This window comes from Atractosteus spatula, chromosome 10 (assembly GCF_055471065.1).
Source record: "Atractosteus spatula isolate fAtrSpa1 chromosome 10, fAtrSpa1.hap1, whole genome shotgun sequence".
Lineage (NCBI taxonomy): Eukaryota > Metazoa > Chordata > Actinopteri > Semionotiformes > Lepisosteidae > Atractosteus > Atractosteus spatula.
The window spans coordinates 28,812,419-28,833,906 of NC_142715.1; the positions used below are offsets into that span (position 1 = coordinate 28,812,419).

The following is a 21,488-nucleotide window of genomic DNA, read 5'->3' on the forward strand; positions in this document are numbered from 1 at the left end:
ACAGACACAGGTTATAGGGTAGTGTGACCGAGGGTCTAAGGCGCTGGATTAAGGCTCCAGTCTCTTCAGGGGTTGGAATCCCACAGCTGCCAGTTGTTTCAGGAACTGAACCACGATCACCTGCTTGGGAGGCAGCTATGCTCACCATTATTTTACCAACGCGCATGCAACATATGTGAGCAAATTTTCACTTAAAAGTTATGTAGAAAAAGATGTTCAATAAAAGCGATTTTTATTCACTCAAAGCCCCACTAATTACTTTGTTGTGATGATGTTTGAATTAATATTTGCCGTGATATGGTGTCATTTTGTCTCAAAGTTTAAGAGTCTGCTACCTTTTTTACTATTGGCTGGTATAGGAAAATCTGTGTTTTCACAGCTCCATTATAAATTATTTGTCGACGTTCTAACGCCTGAGTGCGTTTACAAGGCATTTCTCAAAAGGACATTGTCACGCCCTCTGCAGCCAGAGGGCGCTCCTTCTCTGTCCTGTCCCTAGTTTCTGGTCTGCTGTCCTTCCTGTCCCTCTCTTTCCCTTGGGCTATATATTTCCGGGTCTTGCACTCTGTCCTCGCTCAGCATTGATGTTCGGATGTCCTGAGACCCGCCTAGCACCAGGGCGCCCCACGTCCGTTCCCTGAGGGCATAGGATTCTATACGGCATTCCTGAACTCTTTGCACTATGAGCCCGGGCCTTTTTCCCGTCTCGCCGCTACGCATATGGGTCTTTTCCGCTCTCCTGCTCCCCACGGTTAGTCCCTTTGGACGTCCGTGACAGACATATTAAATAAGAACACAATCCTTCCTGTTACCATTCCTGTGGTTGGGGCTGTTGTTTCGCCCTTTTTTCTCGTACAATATTCACAGGCAGGGCTTTACCACTAGAGTTCTACAGAACAAGTGTGCATCGGCCCATGAAAATCATCAGCAGTGATGGTTTTCTATGCGTGGTTTAACCGAGAGCACTTAAAAGATGTAAAAAGCTTTCAAAGAAGACAGAATTGAATGACAGTCTAGTAAGAAGGTAAAGAAACAACACATCCCCATTGGAGAATCAACCCGTCTCCTGTGTGACTGGATATAGAAATAGCTGATTCATTCGTGCCAAGTAACTGGAAACTTTAATGTGATATTTTTTCCTTCCATTTCTCTTCATTCCTATGAATTTACTCTGTAGTAAAGGAAACGCATAAGTGGCAGACTGCAGGCATTTTTCATTTATGTTGGATTGCTTGTGTGCAGGGAGCTTCAGCGTTTCCTAGGTAATCTCCACAGACACACTGCTGTGTACAAGTCATTTTCTTATTACTTTAGGTTTTTAAAAACCGCACACACCAGGAGCTACTGAAACTGGTAAGGCTCATATAATGTGCAATGCAATAGCAACGCTTAGGGGGGAGAAATATGCCTTGCTATGAATCCTAACACTTTACAGGAGGTATTTTAATCATTATCGGCTCAGATATAGCTGTCAATAAATACATCATGCATTTCAACTCCATCAATATCAGCAGTGCTAAATGTAGATCCTGGTAATACTTCATGAGTTCTTACATCCACATTACAGTATTAAACAAAATGTCGGAAGAATCAATTGCATGCTGCTGATAAAATCTCTCTTCGATGGAAGTTATAGCGTAGAGATGCAAGGAGTCACAGCAGAGTGAGTTGTACTGTAGTTTAGACTTGAAATAGTGTATTGCACATACAAGTATACAATGCAACTGTATTGTTTGTGCTCCAACTTTTAGCAAAATGATACTGCACGTGAATTCTCTCTAGGTTTCTGACACATACACGCTTTTATAACTTTCCCTATTAGGTTCTCCTGTAAAATAGTAAAGATTTCATCTAAATGTATCTTATGTTGTGTTAGACCATTGCAAAAGTCGTATTTCATTGTTTTGGTTCTTCGTTGTCTAGGCTTCTCCTAGTTTGATTAAGGGTTTAAGTTGCTGCAATTTGAACTCTGGGAGCTTCACTTTCATGTTGCTCTTTATAAACTCACCTGTCTCTTCACTTTACGATATAAAGTTGTTGTCTAATTTTCAGTTGTTGTATAATTTCTATTCCAAATGTCAGAAAAGTTTTATTTTTTCACTATCCCATGCATTGTTTGCTTATTATTGTGTTTTTGCAGTTTTTTCGACATCATAAGTAGTTTTTAACTTTACATAATCACGTACTCAGAAATATTAAATATATAGTATTCTAATAGTTCATTAACTAATGATTTTCTCGTTGTTTCCTTTTGAGTGATACATTTCCTTTTCCTTAATTTTATATTCTAGATATATGTAATATACATTCCCCCAACTACCAATATAGTAGTATTTTCTTAGGGTTATCATAAAGCTGCTCTTATTATCACTTGTAATGATATATTTACACTGATTCCTTCCTCTCAGCGAGAATATGATGATAAAAGTGGTTGGCTTTTATAATTTTTATATATACAGATACAGTCATTGAAAATGCACAGTACAACCCCGTACTGTGGAAATTTTCTACAGTTCTCCGAGTTGTACCGCAGTAAGTGATTGGCTGGCCAAAATGACTGACAGGCAGCACTCATGATGAATTGGTTGTTAGTGAAACGATTGCTTCATTTGATCTCTTTACTGTGCATGTTTAAATCAGCTTAATATTGAATATTAATATGGACATTTTACAACTAAAGGGAAATTTAAGTAGGTGAGCATAAAAAGAAGAGGAGTATAACGCGTCTGAAGGTAATGAATGATATTAATTTAGGAACATAAACATATTATGTAAAATGTATATGTCTGGTTTTGGTAATTTAAATAAAAAATACACACCAGTATTCCACTTTCTTCATAAATATTTTAAGCATCAGTCTTTCATTCGGTTACATACTGTGGTTATTTTGGAAAAAGTTTTACGTACTTCTGACTGTATTAAGTTTATATACAGAACTTCATTAAAAGTATATAAAAGTATATACTAAGTAAAACTATAAGTATTAACTTCATTAATATTTATTCATATTTAATTGGGCTCGATATCACGGTAAAAAAAACGCATACTTTATATAATTTGATTAATAGGGAATATAATATGGAACCGTGTATCTAAATAACTTAATAACGATATAATTATATTCATATAGCTCAAAATATTACAGTAGTAGGCTTTCTTTGTAAACATCTGCATCAATTTGACTCATTCACCCGCGATTACTTGAAAAATTTTGGCCTGCCCTGTTCAGTTATAACTTGAACTGTCAAGCAGTGTGTTGGTATAATGACTTAGGCATCTGACTTGTATGCTGGGGGATTGAACCCAGCTCTTGCCATGAGTTTTCTTTTAACAGATAAACATTTCTTTGAAAAACTAAAATAGTAAATATTATTGACAATATATTGAATTTGATGGTATTTCTAAATATCACAACACATTCAAAGTTAACTGAGTTAAGTGATTAACCTTTTCTTTGAATACTTGTGCTTGTTATCGCAGTAAAAAACCTGATATTAATTTACTGCAATCCACATTCTTTGCAAACATGGTTTATTTTTAATTTGACTCAATCGCGCATGATTACTTTCAAAACACTTTAAACTGTTTGTCTCAGCTGTGTTTTCGAGCAGCCCTTGACAATCCAAGTTCAATACCTGCTTACGGCACAAGTTTTTCTTCTAACAAATACTTAAAAAAAATAAAATAGTAAGTATAATGTACACTATATTAACATGTTTATATATATATATATTTATCATAACATATTCAATGTTAATTTATATTAATAATGAAATAAAAACGTGAATTATCAAACGGGAATACTGTCAACTGTTCAACCGATTTGATTCAAAACACTTTATTCAGTTGGGCAGTTTAACAGACGCCTCAAGCCTTAAAACAAAGTTGTATGTATTGTAATTAGAATCGAGAAAAACAAATTAAAAATACCACTGAAACTATAATAATGTGTCTGGTCATTATTTTCTCAATTCAGGTGTAAACCTGAAAAAGACACATCATGTTCACAATAAGCTATAGTGGACTATAGTAGTAGTAGTAGACTATAATAATAAAGGACTATCTTTATGCATTTGGCTCTTATCCCGCCTAGGTGCGCCTAGGTACATTACTGTCATGATCGCAAACCCCTCCTCTTAAGGGCGCTCCAGCCCTTATTCCCCACACCTGTCCCTTGTTCCAGCCCCTTTTCAGTTCCCCCTTATAAGCCAGACGCAGACGCCAATCTGGGCTCTGCATTGGCTCCTGTATCATGCGAGCCCGGGTCCTGGATGTGTCTGGCTCCGTCATGGTTTTAAGTTTCTGTTCCTGTTCCCCTTGCCGGTCCCAACCCGGTTCTGGTTTTTAATCTCCTGTCTTGGATGGATCTCCTGGCCATGGACTTTTGCCTTGTTTTTGGACTTCTCTTTGGACTCGTCCCCGGATTGTTTGCCTCGCTACACCTTCCCCGACCACCAGCACTCCATGGACACGCCCCCCTGTTTTTATTCCCGTATCCTGCATGACTTTTTCCCCGTGTTTCCTCACTCAACCCCGGATTGTATCGTCCGCAGAGGGTCCGGAAAGAAAGCTTTCGTGACAATTACAGTGCTCATTACCAGTACAACGACAATAGAAGTTTTTTTTAAAGAAACGAATGTCAAAATGTTTCCAAAACGTCCACTTGTGATACTTTAGCTGCTTAGTTACAAGATCCCATATTAATATAACTATCAAGTGATGTTAAATCACTACAACATGTATTTTTTTACAATAACAGCAAGTGGTGTTTTTACTACGTATTCTTAGAAAAGGATAAAACGTTATAACTTTTTATGAATTACAGAATATAAGCTAAATAATGTTAGAACAAGCATGTTAAAACCAGAACCCATGTTAGTTACCAAGTTAAAGACTTTGATGCATAAAATATTTATGCATAATTAAAATATTTATGATGGAGGTGGAAGGTTGTGTACACAAGAGGAATCTTTCTTTTATAAAATATACCTTCATTTTAATGTTTAATGATTGACATTCTGTAATACACAGTTTCAAATGATTAAAAATCTAAAGAGTATGCAACTTAAATTCTTAATTGTAAAAAGACTGTCCCTCAGCAGTGACTGGGATTCGAAACTAGGCGTTTTCTGGTGACAGCTCAAATGCTATATATGAGATGTTAAGCTTTATTAGCTCCACCTGGTGATTTTACAAGGTGCTTCCAGATACTATTATCATATTTCAATTCAAATGTGGTATGATTTGCCATGCCCGCCGTGTTTTACCGCCATGTACTCCACACATTTTGAATGGCTGGATCTGTAGGTGCCATTGCTCCAGGTGAGGCGTGAACACACAACATCGCCATGACTCTGCTGTGCACGCTGACTGATTGTGCCACTGGGGCTTCGCAAGTCGCAAGTCAGTCCAAAGACTTTGAACAAACAAATGGTGAAACAGGGTTTCGTCTGTGGATCCATCTCCACATGGGGGAAGGGGACAGTGAAACAGTAAGGAAAATACAAGAGAAGAAACTGAAAGAATTGTAATCACTGCAAAATAGGAAGAGGTCGTTGGACATGTTAAACAGTTTGGCGGTTAATTTGTGACATTTTTGGTGACAATCAGCACACGGATTTCTCTTCATGTTCCTTAAGATGTGCAGTATATATTTTCATTGTAGATTGGTTACTTCAAAAGTCCAGTAAAGTGACAGTGGAGAGCTATCCGATACACATCTTAAAGAAGACTCCCTGTAAGTCGATTAAACATTTCATTTTCAAGTCAAATCCTTTACATGAAATAGACACCAACAATAGAAGGGGATGAGAAATGTCTTTTATCAAAATAAACCTGCTATTCACAGACCTCGGCCACAACATCTCCCAGGTACTTCTGCAGGATAAGGTCAAGCTCGGCTGCAGCCTGGCGGAAGCACTTGTCCACCTCAGATAAGTCACACCTGACCATTGTATTTTCGAAGTAGGATTTCAGCGCCTCTTTCACCTCCTCATAGCTGTCCTGCTTCATGATTCCTGTGCCCTGGGAGAACAAGAAAGGTGAATATTCATCATCGTCCCTCAACAATTCTCCAAATTGCCTGACTGCAGACACCACCATGAGGAGGAGCTGGAGTGACATAACATCATCAGTAGGCAGTGAGTCAAGAGAGGAGGAGTCATTCCCACTGTTATCCTTATCCATGATCAAGAGTCTCACCCCCTGCATTACGCTGTCCCTAGTGGTGATCTGTAAACAGTGTGTCTTCCACCTCACCCACCTCCTGAGGCAATAATCTTGAATAAACAGAGGGCTGGAGGCCCAGTCCGGCTCCTGTCTCTCTCCCCTTGGGGACGGGAGATTTTCTCAGAACCATGTTGAGGTGAAATGGGAGTGGGATGACGCAGGTGTCTTGGAGAGGTGAGTCACCCCAGTCCCTGCATACCTCAGTGTGATTCAAGCAAGGGGGAGGGGTTTAAGGGACTTACCAATCCCGCGTATGCACCCTCTGATTCAAAGTCAGGCAGGACTTCATTGTACAGCGCCAGGCAGTCCAGCTGGATAGATGATATCATGTTCTGAGCCCAGGTCCGCACCTGTATCTCCTCCTCCTGGAGCAGCCCCTCCAGCTCGACCTGCAGGCCCTCCCTGAGCCGCCACAGGGCCGCTGGGGTCAGGCCCGGGTGAGCAGGTGTACCAGGGGGTGGGTGAGGGGGTGTGTGAGGGGGCGAGCAATGGGGTATGGGGGCTGCCAAGGAGGAGGTCCATGCCCTGTCCTCCTGCAGATCCCTCTCCGGGGCCTTAGGGTAGTTCCACAGCTGGGTCTCGGTCTCCTGCCTGGTGATTGGCTGGCTGGCCTGAGGGGACAGGGGCACAGAGAGGGCATGAGGAGGACAGAGAGAAAACTGAGAGGATCTTCTCCAGGAGGACCAAGCCCTGCCCCTGGTCTCCCAGCAATCACAGTCACCATCATTGCAGCTAAAACCAAACTTTTGATAGACGTCACAGACATATCAGGCTCACAGACTTGCAGCTCTCGGCTGCCTGGGGCGAGACACAGGGGGAGTCTGCTCCCTCTTCCTCTGACAGTCCTATCAGATGACAGCGGCAGACCTGATCCAACCCCACCTTCCCTTTCACACACAGCCACACACAGGCATGACTGTGTCACCATCATCAACACCTCCACCATTATAATCTCCACTATCTTCGTCACCATCATCTTCATCACATTTCTAATAAATGATCTCCACCATCTTCATCACCATATCCTTCTTCATCATGACAATCATCATATCCACCATCATCATCATCAACAGCTTTCCATCAACATCATCATCATAACCACCTTCATTATCTACACTACCATCTGCATCACCATCATCATCCTGAGCAGAACACATTGGTTGTCTTACACTGGACGAATCTTTGCTCAGAGCCTCAGTATCGGTTGCCCTTCTCCGGCCTTTCAGGGTCACGTCCGTCTCTGTCAAGACCTGTCAACAAGATGACTGCTTTAGTCTCACCAGCAGAAGCCAACCAAGTTTGTGTCTCAGTACAGGTTTATTCGTAGTCTGACAGTATTAATACAGTATTCTTTACATAGAGGAGGGTGTGGGTGTGGAACAAGCTGTCTAGCCATGTTGTTGAAGCCGATAGGGTGGCTTATCTTAAGAGAGAGCTGGATGAGACCCTACAGTCAGGACAGGAGGCACTACTGTATGTAGAGGGTGGTGGGTGTGTGGAACAAGCTATCCAACCATGCTGTTGAAGCCAATACTCATGTTCCTGTGGGATCTGCCCCAGGTCTTGGTGTGACACCCTTCTCTCTGCTCGGCCATTCCTCTCTCGACTTGAGCGAGTTTCTCCCGGCGGTGCTGGGGAGGAGAAAACAGAGTTACCAGCCAGTCACACAAACACACATCATCATCATGGGCCAAGATGACCCTACATGACAGTGGCCTGTCGTCCTCGATCCAGAAGCAGTGTCCAGCCCTCAGCTATCCAGCTTCATGATCCCCAACATCCCTGTCGAGACCTGTTGAGGCGCCAGTTCTGCTAGACCAGGGGTCTCAAGCCCATTCACAATCCCTGGAGAGCCAGGTGCATCTCCAGGTTTTCTTTCTAAACGGGGGTAGCCAATTAAAAATTTAATCTAATTATTTTCATAAGAAGATGTGGAAATAATGTTTAATAATATATTTTGATGTCTCTCACTGTTGAAGACTCAAAATATTCAAGGCATAGTTGGATATTTAAGGTCTGGATAAAGGTACAGTATTAGAATATTTTTTGTTTAATTAAAAAATTAGATCAACTTTGTAACCAAGACCTCTGGGCAGGAAACCAGATGATGCACAAGACCCTCTAGGAATGGAGTTTGAGACATGCTCACCCTCTCTCACACACAACCTCACACACACTCACCCTCTCACTACTACTACTACTACTACTACTACTACTAATAATAATAATAATAATAATGCAGACTCGCTTTTCTTGGGGTCTTGGGTCTGGCTCCTGTGTTGGCTGAGTCTCCTGTTACCTCCTTCCTGATCTGGGGATGTCAGATACAGTTCTGTTACAGACACGGGCTGGACTAGACTCACAAGCACACACACCCACAGCTACACACTCCCACACACTAACACACACGCAGATGCACACACTGACAGGTAGAGTCTTTCTCTTCCTCAAGAGAAAACAACAGAGCCCTGCTACTGCGATGAGCTTTAATTTCAGGAGGAGGAAGAAGAGGAAGAATCACAATATGAAGAAGACCAGCAGTGGACTCACAGCTCTCTGGGTCTGGGCCTGACTCTCAAACTTGTCTCCAGTCTCTGGTGGGTTTGGACATCTTCTCTGTTCACCTCTGTTGACATCTGTGGACAGGACAGTTCAGTTAGACAAACAAGTTCGACCAGACTTCACTCTCATAGTCAATCAATCAATCAATCAATTTTTTTCTTATATTTTGCCTTTTAATCCAGAACATCAAAGCACTTTACAAAACATACCTGGAAAATAGAGTATAAATGTGCAATACTGTAGTTCCTGGAGTAACTGCTTGGATAATCCAACTACCACTGTTGTTACTCCTGCTGCTAATACTATGACCATGACTACAAATTCTAATACTAATTCTGATATTAATACTACTACTGCTGTCATTACTAGTAATAGTGATAAAAACAGAGCACTCACAGCTCTCTGGACGTTGGTCTGGAATCTAGAAAGTGGTTCCATTCTCAGGCGACTCTGGACCTCAACACCTGTTGATGGGTTACTTCTGTCAGACACACGAGTGGAGCCCAAGCCCACCTACACACACACTCACACACACTGACAGATATACACCCACACAATCACACACATTATCACACACTGCATGACACTCACCCACACATATTCACACACAGACATTACACACACTCACAGACACACATTCACACACTGACAGACACACACACATACACTACACACACTCACAGACACAACACACACTCACAGACACGACATACATTTATACACACAATCAGACACTCACACACATACTCGCACACATTCACAGACACACACATAGACTACAAATACTTATAGACACACACCAACACACACACACAGACAAAAACACACACACTCATAACTACAAATACAGTATAATTAACACTAACACAAATGCCACTAACATTAAAACAGTAACACTATCACTAAGAATTACACTATCATTATCACTGACACAAACTACTTCTACACTACTAATACTAATAATAACAGTAATGCTATCACTAAAACTAACATGACTACTAGTGTAAATACTCTAACAGTAACACTATAATTATAACTAATATTAACATGAATACTGGCATCAAAACTATCAGAAGCACAATCACCATTAATACTGACATGAACACTAGCATTAATATTAAAGCTACCGATTGTACTCTCACTAATATTAAATATGAATACACTCGCATTAGTATTAGTCCGTGACGTCAAACCACTCTTTGTGACGAAGGCGAGACACCTAGCTGGGCACAGTGAAGTGGCACGTGTCGCCATGGTTACCATACTTATAATTTGTAAACAGTGGAAAAATGCATTTAAACTGTTACCTACACAAATTGATCAACTTGGAATATAATTTTCAAGCTCTAGAATACAATTTCTAAACAATCATTTGAATAATCATTCTTTAATTTGGGATTGAACAGTATGAACACTAAACGCACTATGGTATTTGATCGATACAGGCTGTATTGACTGTTTTCTAGATATTTAAAGAATTTAAAGAAAGAAAAGAATCAGTACTCACCAATCGGTGAAGTTAATCAATGATTCTAAGGTTTTTTAGTTGAATTAATTGGTTGTCGATAGATAAGTGATCAATATCTCTCCTCAGTGCGCTCCGCGCTCTTCCCGCGGTCTCGCTCTCTGATCCCGGCACTCTGGCTGGTGTCTGTGACGTCACAGCGCTCTTTCTGACAGAGCAGAGCGCGTCTCCGCTGGAAGAGACATAACAGCTGGAAATGGAGAGCGACAAACCGAGGAATTAAACAAAAAAAATAGTTTACTTCGCAGACTAATGCGTTGTATAGCATACTCCGGTAGAGCAGAAGAGAAAGGGCACAAGTCCCTGTAATAAGCGCTTTTAAGGTTGAAGAGCATCTCCTGGTTTTATTTCCACTCGAGCTCTCAGTTCCTCAGCCAGTTTGGTGATTTAATTAACTGTATAACTGTTATCAGACTCTGTTTAACTGTATATTTATAAGACTCCGTGAGAGACGTGTGGGAGACGCTGTATCCCAGGGCTGGTGTGGCATAACACACAGACAGGTCTTCTGTGTGATCTGAGTCCCACTGCTCAGAGGTACAGACTGGTCAACTGGTCACTATTGTAGACAAGACCATTGGTCTGCTGCTGCTGATAATCATATTACACTTATAAGAGTAGCAATACTGCTGTTCATTAAATCAGTAAAAATAATAATAAGAGATAAACACATATTGCTCAATTTTCAGTAAAACACTTCTGACAGAGGGTTGGAGGAGTGACTTACAGTAAAGACAATGAATCAGGGCAGTAATACTGAAGGGCTGGAGGTCCTGGAAAGGGTTAATAGAAGCTTCTTGCTTCTGACCTGGAACAGAGCCCACAGCTGCCAGATCAGTGACCCCTGAGCCCAGTTCACAGAGAGGAGAACCAGGAGCTCTTCTCTGTCTCTAAGAGACTGTGAGGAAGGAGAAAAGGGGGAGATGTGACCTGAGTCCAGGCTGTTCTGTCTGATATTGTTCATGTAGCAGCACTGATTGTCTGAATGTCCTCTGGTTCTGAATTGTCAGGATAAAGAGAAGGAAGGAGATGAGCTTCTGTCTGTTCAGGAGGTAGGAATTTGGGTAAAGTACTGAGGGACCCAGAGCTCTGTGTGTGAGTCTGAGCTGTGGATCTGACTGAGAGGAGAAAAATATTTTTGTTTTATTCTGCCTCTGAGAAGTCTTTTCCTTTGCCAAGCAATGTTACATCCCCTTCAGATACTCTGCACAGACTGTCAGAGTGAGAGAAGAGGAGAGAGAGATGGACAGATAAGAGCACACACAGCGAGAGAGACAGGAAGGTGGAGAGAGAAGAGAAGGAGCAGAAAGACAGTGCAGGTGTTCAACCACACTGTGACCACAGGAGACAGGAGGCTTTTCTCAGCTGCTGAGGAGCTCAGTGCTCATGGCCACTCAGGCTCAGAGGCTCTGGCAGCAGTCAAGTCTGAGAGCTTCTCCTCATACTGACACTGGAGCTCTGAGAGTCAGCCTCCATTCTGACAGGAACAGCCCCTCCTGTTCAGCCCTGAGAGACACACTGAGAGAGCTGTGTGGGGAGAGGACCTGTCACCCTGTAGAGCTCTGAACACTACACTCTCCTGTGTCTCCCTGTGCAGCACTGGAGCTCTGAACACTGGGCTCTCCTGTGTCTCCCTGTGCAGCACTGGAGCTCTGAATACTGGGCTCCCTGTGTGTCTCCCTGTACAGCTCAGCTCTCAGCTGCCTCATCACACTGACACCCACAGCCTCACAGTACAGCCTGGTTTCCTGTGCTGGAAGAGCTCGGAGGAGCAAAAACCACAGACTCACTGTAGAGCCTGACCTGTAGCTCCAGTGAAGCTCTGCCTTAAATCACCGCTGTATTAACAAAGACTGAACTTTTTTTTTCATAATTGTGTTGCTTTTTCAAATTTGAAACTGACTCCTGCTCCGTGGCTCCTGCTGCTGCAGCTATTATGGTGAAGCTGTAACACAAGAACTCTGCTATATTGAACAGGAGAGTTTAAATACAGCATAACTGCTAATACTACTACTGCTACCACAACTGCTGCTGCCACTGATACTACTGCTACTACTAATATTTTACTGCTGCTCCTACTGCTGCTCCTACTACCCATAATGATAAGGAAGAGAATGAGAGCTGTGCCCTCACACTGTTCAGACTGGGGGTGTATCAGTGTATCAGTATCAGTTCAGCTCCACTATGCTGTTAGAGAGTCTCAGTCATGCAGTCGGCTTCACACAGAGAGACACTGGTGCCACAGCTGGAGGGGTTGAAACATCTGTGTGGACTGGAGCTGCGCAGAGACAGACTCAGGGTCTGAGGGACTCAACTGGAAGAGCTGCTGTCCAACAGGCTCAGTACATAGGGGACAATCACTGCTGAGCTTTTCTTTCTTTTTCATTTAAATTATTGATCACAGTCACAGGACAGCCAGTTCTTATTCAGTCCACCTTGTCTCTGGATTCCTGTGCTGACCTGAATGACCTCACTGCCACCTTGAGCACAGGCTCTCCTCACACTGCCCTTGAAGAGGACCAGAAGACATTACTGTCTGGAGACACGACAACTCTGTGGCTCACTGTAGGACACCAGTCATTGGACACTGCCTGACACCGACAGCAAGACAGGACCATATTCAGGACACCAGTCACTAGACACTGCCTGACACAGACAGCAAGACAGGACCACGTTCTAGACACTTCCTGATACAGACAGCAAGAATTACAGGACCATATATACATAATTGATTATCTTGATACTGATTTAAAAATATAATACTTGTCTACAATTTTTTCTTAGTTTAATATCTGATCTCTTCCTGCCCCTGCAGCACCTGCAGCCCTGCTGTCTGTATCTGTATCTGTGTTTCCTCCAGTGAGACACAGAGCTGCTCCTGTCTCTCCTCTCCTCCGCACTGCTGGGAGTGTCTTCAGGGAGAGGAAACAGTGATGTGTCTCTGATATATATGGAGAAGACTGAAGGGCCCTGTGTGATTGGCCGTCCCGCTTGTGTAAGAGGTTCCTGCTGTCAGTCTGAAAAGGCAGTGCTGTGTGTGATTGGCGGGGCGGGGGGCTGTGTTGTTACTGGCGGTCTGGGGTGCGGAGCAGCAGCTCAGTTGCCCTGTGGGCTCAGGGGTGAAGACAGGGTTCTCAGCTGTGCTCTGTCCTGATGACAATGGAGAGCTGCCTGTCCATCTTCTCTCTCGCTGTCCTGGTGCTGCACAGCTCAGCCAGTAAGTGACCAGTCTTCTGCTTTCCAGACAGACAGACAACAAGAATTAAAGTTAAGATGGAAAAGCTGCACAACATAATTTGTAAATGAGCTTGGAATTTAATGTTTTAATGTTTTATTTTAAATCCAGGACTATGGGTATTCATAAGAAAACATTAAAACTATTTTTGATTGGTCTGTAAGTCAGGTAAAATAATTAGTTGCTAAGAACAATTTTATATTTTTAATAGCATCACCTCTGCCAATCTACTGCTACTTACTATTATCTTCAGTTTATGTCTCCAGTATAATTATCTGTATGCAATATTCTTATTCTTATTCTTAAAACAGATAAGAGTGTTATAAGAGTATATTTTATTATTATGGGTTGTGGCTTTATTACAAATGGAACTTTTATATAAATAATGTCTTGAGAAGGTGATATTTTAGCTTGAAGAATTATTAAGGGCAGGTATAATAATAGATTTAAAGGCATGTTTAAACACTAGAAAATGTCTGAGGAAGTAATGTTTTCCCACTAAATAATTATAAGAAACTGAGGAAGCATTGTAGGTAAATGAATTATTAAAGATGTGTATTTTTTCATTATGTGATACTTTCAGTGTTAAAGCTCCTTAGATAGTTCAGTATTAATGGAGGTAAATCTGTGTTTAAAGTCTGGAACAGTTTTAAGCCAGTAATAATTTTAGAAAAATTAATTAAAAGAGACTGAGGCACTATTGGAGGTAAATATGATGTGAAACTATTTTTGACCCATAGCTGTTTCTAGATAGGAGTATATATATATATTAGAGACTGTGGTAGTTTTATTACAGAAACTTCTTTTTCTGTATGGTTCATGCAGGTTTGCTGTGTTTAGACATTGAAAAGAACAGCCTGTACTGTAGAAAAAAAAATTTACTGCTTAGACAATAGTAAAATATGATTTTGTATTATTATTAGAAACCAGGGTAGAACAGTTACAGTTGCTTTATTGAATGAAGAGTCCCAGGGCAGCTGGAGTCAATCCCAACAAGCACAGCGGACACAATGCGGGCGACACACTGGAAAGAACACCAATCCATCACAGGGCACACACACAGACACAGACATGCACACACTCCCACCAGGGTGAATTTTATAGCATCTGGGAGGAAAACAGAGAAGCCAGAGAAAAAAAAAGATGTGAGCTCAGGTAGAACATACAAACGCCACACAGATAGCAAACAAGGTCTGGAACTGAACTGGAAGGCAGCAATTATATTGACTTTGCACATTTGAGTAAAACTTGACAGATACATGAGTTGGTCTTCTAAGGTTAAGATTCAGATAATAAGGACTATTTTTCTTTTTGATAATGTGGAGATTTAATAAGAATGGTTTACTGCAATCTGGTTGGTGTGCATTTGAATGCTAGTTTTTAAGCATGGATAATGAAAATCAAATGATTGCTTAAATAATATTGTACAAGTTAAATAAATACTTCTCCTGCCTCCATCAGTTGGAGATTCATGATCAGAGTACTCAGGCTTGCTATTTATTAGGACAACTTCACAATAACACAGAGAGTTAATTAATTTACTAGTTAGCAAAATATATTAAACTTATCTGGTATATTTGGAATATGATTAATCTCTGAATCAGGTGTTAAATGATTCATGTGTTAGATCTTGGCATGTAAGGGCTTGAAATTAGATGTATGAAAGAAAGGGGTACCCCTCTTTTTTGTTTGTTTAAATGTGGTATTTTTTATTTTTCTTCATGATAATACACAACATGAAAACTCCTAAGAGGATGAGAACAAGCTTCAATGCTGTTTAATAGTTTATCCTGTAGATGGCGCTTTACCACTGCCAGTGATAAGAAATCCGCGGTTCTGGCAAGAGTGAAAAGGCAAAGTAATTAAAGGCACCGCCAGAACATTCTGCACACTAATTCGTGTCTGGTCTCCTCATCACTTTGCAGATTGATAAAACTGTTTAAAACCTCATAAATATAAAATAAAGTGAACACAACGTGAATGATTGGATGTTGTGGCTAATGTATAGAGTTTTTGTATCCATCGCTGGTCAGAATGATTACGTTGTCTTGACTATTTTTCAGCTAAGCTACCAGCCATGGTCCTTATTGTCACTCCCGCCACGGAGGAGTAAAAGCACCTATTTCCATTTTAGGTGATTGTGTGTGATTTGTGTTATTTAACTGCATTCTTTGTAATGGTGCTTGTGTTGTTGAGTGGGCAGTGGTTGAGTCTGTAGTTCTGGGAATAATGTAGGAATGCGCTGTGTGTCTGTTGAGAAGACCGTCTGTGGTGGTGTTAAAAGCAGTTTTAAGCAGCTTCTGTATATGTGTATGTAGGGCCAAGGAGGCTTTTTGCAACTGTAAGACTAAATTACTCTTTAGTTTTGATTCTAACTTATCTTAAGCTCTGTTTTTTACAACATTTTGAACAAGATTTGAACTTTAAATGTAGTGTATGGCAAAGTTGTGTAGGGCACAGTTGTGTTTGTTGATTGGGAGTGATGTGAGTTGGAGGGGCCCCCTGAAAGTCTATAGCCCTGAGGTCTGTGATAGTCTAAATGTTGCCCTGGGTATACAGGATGTGATTATCACACACAGCAATGTGGTGTTATGTTTGAGTTGTGGAAATAACTAGACATTGGTTTAGCATTTATGTAGAAGCCACACGAGGTAAAGATGTGTTGTTAAGAGTAAACATTGATTGAAAATATTACTTATGCCGTGCAACTATACACTGAAGCAAGATGGTGAACTCCATTGTAAGAAACATGGTAAAGCAAATGGTGACATGAAAGGAGTTGATGATAATAGTGGAAGTGTGAATCTGAAGTGCTTCAATCTGAATGAGAACTTGATAAGGTGGGTGCTAAACTTCCTAACTAACAGGTCTCAACAGGTCAAGTTGGGGGAAGTGCTTGTCTGACATTCGCTACACTTCAATTGGATCACCACAGGGCTGTGTCTTGTCCCCTCTGCTGTACATTTTGTACACTAACGATTGCATAAGCAAACACACAGATATACATCTCTTAAATTTGCAAAGGAACAAGTAATAGGTTTATTCTATGCTGAAAAAAAGAAGAAAGTAAACACAATGTTTCGGCCTTGGAGCCTTCTTCAGGTGGCTGAACCTGAACCTGAGCAGTAATGCTCGGTGTGTTAAATGAAACTGTGTAGTTCAACAGTTATTGAATTGTTTAAACAGTGGAAATCTGGAAAAATTGTGTATTGAAACAGTGAAAATGTCATGACCGCTAGCCAGCGGAGATCAACCCATAAGAGAACTAATCAGCACCAGCAGCGGGTTAATAATAACAAGCGCCGCTGCACATGTTAATCCACCAGCACACACTCTACCGTGCAGCACACAGCTCTATTTAAACCATCCAGACCCGCTTCCCGCTGCTCGGTACTGAGTCTTTTCTCAGAGAGCTCTACCCTGCCTTTGTTTGTACCTCGCTTTCTATACTTAAATCAGTTCTTAAATCTCATACCGTGTACAGACCAGTATTCAGTTTCCATTCTTATTTTGCAGTTATTACATGAGGCCTGATACATAGATACAAACAAGCATCAGTGATTCAGACTTCTGACACCAGAGGCACTGAAAACTCTACTGACCACAGCTCTGAGAAAAAGAGAAATACAAGTCCCAGCCCTCTGAATTCATAGAATTACTACATGTATGCTGGTAGTCTCTCCAGTATCTCACACATAGAGTCACTGTGCTGCTAAACTCTCCAGTATCTCATACTACAGAGTATGAAGTATCTCTCAGTCACTATGCTGTTAGACCCTCCAGTATCTCACGCAAAGTCAGGATCTGAAAAGGCAGATAGTGGGTGTCAATGTTTTACAGAAGTTGAGTTAGTATACTTAGTATGCTTTCTGTGTTGGTTTCTGCATGTAATCTGTTTCTAGTTCACCAGGGAATGGAGTAGCAGTCCAGTAACACAGAAAACTAAACTATCAGAAATATTTTCAATATGTATATGTACATATATAGAATTTTTCATCCAAACATGGTAATATTATTTTCTCTGTCTCCAGGTAGTGCTGATGTGAGGCTGGTGAAGGGTGCCAGTCCCTGTGAGGGAACAGTGGAAGTGTATCATGATGGAGAGTGGGGGACAGTAGCTGACTTTGGCTGGGATCTGGATGATGCTGCAGTGGTATGCAGACAGCTGGGCTGTGGATCTGCGGTTTCACCACCAGGAGGAGCTCACTTTGGACCAGGGTCTGGATCAATTCTGCTGAGCTGGGTCCTTTGCAAGGGGTCAGAGTCTGCACTGAGGGACTGTGGAAAACAAGAAATGAAACAGTATAGCATTTCTCATGGCTTTGATGCTGGAGTGAGGTGTTCAGGTAGGAGACACTGATCTAGAGTTTATCATCATGATCCATCAGTCCATCCTCTCATTTCCACAGCTGAGAGCTGTGACAACACTCCTCACTGTAACTACTGTATGTGTCTCTCTACCTGTGTTGTATCAGTGGTACAAACACAGGCAGGAGACCCTGTCTGAGTGTCATGCTCTGTACACCTAGATCCCTGTGATTATTCATGTCTTTCCGGTGTGTCTTATTATGTAGCCTATTTACTTCCTGTGTCTGCTCTGCTCCTTGCTCAGCATTAAGGGTTCGGATGTCTTGAGACCACCTAGCACCTGGTCCTCTCCTCTGCGGCCTGTGGGCATAGGTTTCTACACGACATCGTCTGACCTCCTGAGTTAATCCCTGATTTTCTGCTACGTATAGGGTCTATTTGCTCTCCTGCCATTTCATGGCATTTCACTTTTGCTTGCCACTGCTGGCAAACGGATCAGCAATGTTTTCCTGTTGCTGTTTCAGTTTTAACAGGACAAAGTTGTTAGACTTGTGCCCTTGGCACCCCACATGGGACACAAACCCACTGCCCTGAAATTATGAGTTTCATGCTTTCAAAAGAGCTAGCCGGGGCCAAGGTGATTATTATAGTTGAGGAAAATATCACATGATATTAATAACAGTATTATTAGTGTAAGTAATAATTATATGTTGTGAATAATATTTATTATTATTATTCAATATCTATTGTAATTAACTGTGGAAGAAGTGTAAATTTGGGTATTAAATTTAGGAAAAGTCTTCTCCTGTATTTGTGTGTTTTTGCAGCTGGACAACAGGAAGTGTCTCTGTCTCTCTGAACATGTAGTTTATCCTGTCTGTCCAGGAACTTTAGTGTTAGTCAGTTTAAACAGCCAGACTGTGGTCTGTGAGTATCAGTGCCCAGGTTATATAGTACTGCTCCAGCAGTGCCAGGCTGTGACAGTCCTGGTGTTGTCTAGTGTTTTTCTGTGCTCAGGTCAGACAGTCCTGCTCCAGCAGTGCCAGGCTGTGACAGTCCTGGTGCTGTCCAAAGTGTCAGTCAGTGCCCAGGTCAGACAGTCCTGCTCCAGCAGTGCCAGCCTGTGACAGTCCTGGTGCTGTCCAAAGTGTCAGTCAGTGCCCAGGTCAGACAGTCCTGCTCCAGCAGTGCCAGCCTGTGACAGTCCTGGTGTTATCTAGAATTTCTCAGTGCCCAGATCAGACAGTCCTGCTCCAGCAGTACCAGGCTGTGACAGTCCTGGTGTTGTCCAAAGTGTCAGTTAGTACCCAGGTCAGACAGTCCTGCTCCAGCAGTGCCAGGCTGTGACAGTACTGTTCTCTGGGCTCTATGAGTGATGTAGTTTAAATGATTCATAAATGTTCATGAGTTTTCAGTTTCTCTGACTGTTGTTGAGACTACAGGAGCTGCTCCTGCTGACTGTCTAGATGTCAGTCCTCCTTTATTCTCTTTTAAGGCCTCGGTGCAGTATGATTTTTTCACTGTCCTTCTGCACCTCTACCCTGCAGTATTATTGCCCTCTTGAATATTAAATTCAAAACTGAGTTTCTAATTTTTCCTTTTTTTTCCTAACATGACCGAGCATATTAATACTTCAGAAACGTTTAGATTAAATGCAAGTGATGATTTTAATATCTTTTAAATTGAAGATTACAATGATTTAATACAGGTAATCTAAAGAATATAATTTATCTGATTTTATTTTACTTTGACGTACTGTATTATACACACTGTTAATGTGCTCTAATACTGTTAAAATGTATACAAATGTTTTGTTACATGTCAGGGGTGCAGTTAATAGGAGGCAGGAGTCTCTGCTCTGGCAGAGTTGAGGTTCTGCAAGGGACATCCTGGAGTACAATCTGTGAGGCCGACTTTGACATGAAGGACGCGGAGGTCGTCTGTCGTGAACTAGACTGTGGATTTCCAGCACAGCTGCTGAGAGGGGCTCATTTCGGAGAGGGACAGGGGCTGATCAGGACAGAGGAGATCCAGTGTCGGGGAAATGAGACCAGAATCCAAGACTGTCCCACCTCAACCAGGGAGAACCAGAGCTGCACTCACAGCAGTGACATCGGCCTGGTCTGTACAGGTGAGAGCACTACTGTCTGTACTGATCCTCAGCAGTACAAGCACTTCAATATCTTGAAGAAAAATCAAAAGAAAAGATGTGCACAGTTGTTGTCAGTCAATATTTATATATTCTTACATGTAATAATGGTATTAGAAGAGAGTATAGTATTAGAAGATGGAGTAAATGTGATGTTAGAATTTCACACCCTAGCAAACTTCTTAAGCAAGATTATTTAAAAAAATATTATTACTATTTTTATGTTCAGACACAATAAACTGTGGTGTATCAAGTTAATTTTACAAAAAAATATTTATGATAACCGGTCTACGGGTTTGTTTTATTTTACTGATGTGCGACTGAAAATAAACATGACTATTGATTTTTATAGGTTCATCCTTGTCAGCTCTAGACGGTGGAGTCTGGCTTTCAGGAGGAGAGAGTCACTGTGATGGCAGGGTGGAGATTTACTACAACAGCACCTGGGGAAGACTCCTCCAGCACTCCTGGGGCTACAGAGAGGCCTCTGTTGTCTGCAGACAGCTGGGCTGTGGCTCAGTGGTGCAAATATACAACTCCTCTGTGTATGAGACAGGCGACAGTGCTGTGTGTGTGACAGGTATTCAGTGCTCTGTAGTACAAGTCTATAACTCCTCTCTGTATGGGACATGGTAACACTGCTGTGTGTTACGAATGATGTGTCTACGAGTTAGAGGAAGAACACTGTGCGTTATTCTGAGAGTTTCGGAGGGTCGGAGAGAGGGGTTAAAAGGGAAGGAGATCGATGGCTACTTACCCTAGATGCTTGGCTGTAGTTGAAGTCAAGGGAAGAAGGTTGAGTATCGAAGGCCAGAGGTTCAGTCAGGAAGAGTATTTCTCAGTAAAGAATGGTGAGGTAGGAGCTCCTAGAAAAGAGTCTAGTACCAAGCACAGACTTGAAGGTAGCGAGGGTTAGAATATCCCAGCAGTTGAGGGTGCGGACATTAGTGTGGTGTCATTGCTGGTTAATTGATCAGCTAGCGCTTGCTGGAATTACCTGTAGGTGTGGCCTCATTAGCGAGAGGTCATTTGCTGGATAGAATGCACTTGCTGGTGGACGTGACTGTGTGTCTGTATTCAGTGCTCTGTAGTACAAGTCTAAATCTCCTCTCTGTATGGGACAGTGACAGCCCTGTATATCTGACAGGAATTCAGTGCTCTGTAGTACAAGTCTATAACTCCTCTTGATGGGACAATGACAGTGCTGTGTGTCTGACAGGTATTCAGTGCTCTGTAGTACAAGTCTATAACTCCTCTCTGTATGGGACAGTGACAGTGCTTTGTGTCTGACAGGTATTCAGTGCTCCGGGGACGAGACTCATCTGGTGAACTGCAGTTCTCCACAGACAGTCAACTGTAGTGATGGACAGGAAGTGTCCCTGATTTGCTCAGGTAGGAGCCACTTGGTCTATTTGATCTTTTTTTATTAGTTTAACTATATATATTTTGATACCTGCTGCACTGATCTGGTAGAAGAAGAT

At 41.8% G+C, this 21,488-nt stretch overlaps 1 pseudogene; it reads right to left on the minus strand.

The window, feature by feature from the left end:
- Positions 1-5,838: 5,838 nt before the first annotated feature.
- Positions 5,839-9,228, minus strand: LOC148827795 (uncharacterized; annotated as a pseudogene).
- Positions 9,229-21,488: the final 12,260 nt, after the last annotated feature.